Source organism: Cebus imitator, unplaced genomic scaffold, assembly GCF_001604975.1.
Source record: "Cebus imitator isolate Cc_AM_T3 unplaced genomic scaffold, Cebus_imitator-1.0 Scaffold53, whole genome shotgun sequence".
In the NCBI taxonomy this organism is placed as follows: Eukaryota; Metazoa; Chordata; class Mammalia; order Primates; family Cebidae; genus Cebus; species Cebus imitator.
The window spans coordinates 5448833-5449800 of record NW_016107368.1 but is presented as its reverse complement, the minus strand read 5'-3'; positions in this window follow the sequence as shown (position 1 = coordinate 5449800).

Here is a 968-nt window from a genome sequence, read left to right as displayed (position 1 = left end):
AAAAAAAAAAAAGAACCACAGGGAAATTTTAGAACTGCAAAATACAATTGACGTAAAAAATTAATTGGATAGACTCAATACTAAAGTAGAGGCGACAGGGAAACTTGAAAATAGATTAACAGAATCTGTTCAATCTGGAAAATCAACAAAAAAATAAGCTGAAAAAGGCGAACAGAGCTACAGGGATCTGTGAGACAGATATCCAACTATCTAAAGTGTCTAACATTCATATCATCAGAGTTCCAGAAGGAAAAGAGAATAAGGTGGGACTGGGGCTAACAAGTACTCAAAAAACTAATGGCTGACAACTTCCCAAATTTGGGAAAAGACAAAGAACTACAGAATCAAGAAGCTCAGCCAAGTGTAACAAGACAAACTCAAAGAGATCCACACGGAGACACATCATAGACTTCTGAAAAATTGAGAACAAAAAAATTTTAAAACAGCTAAAGATAAATGACGCATTACCTATAGTGAAAGACCAACTGGAATGACAGTAGATTTCTCATCTGAAACCATCAGGACCACAAGTTAGTGGCACATTTTTCAAGTGATTAAAAAAAAAAAAAATGAAAAAGCAAAAACCAACAAAATGAAAACCCCAGCTATCAACAATGAATACTATATCTAACAAGCTGTCTTTCAAAAATGAAGAGGAAATAAGATATTTTTAGACAGAAAAAAACTAAGAATTTGTTGCTTGTAGACTTAACCCTTTAGCTAAAGGATGGTCCCCAAACATAAAGAAAATGTTAGGTACTAAATTGTGGCCCCTCCACCCTCACCCTTATATATTGAAGTCCTAACCTGCAACGTGACTGTATTTGTAAACAAGGCCCTTAAAGAGGTAATTAAGGTTAAATGAGGTCATAAGTGTGGGTCCCTAATCCACTAGGACTGGTGTCCCTATTAAAAGAGGCAGGCGGCCAGGCGCGGTGGCTCAAGCCTGTAATCCCAGCACTTTGGGA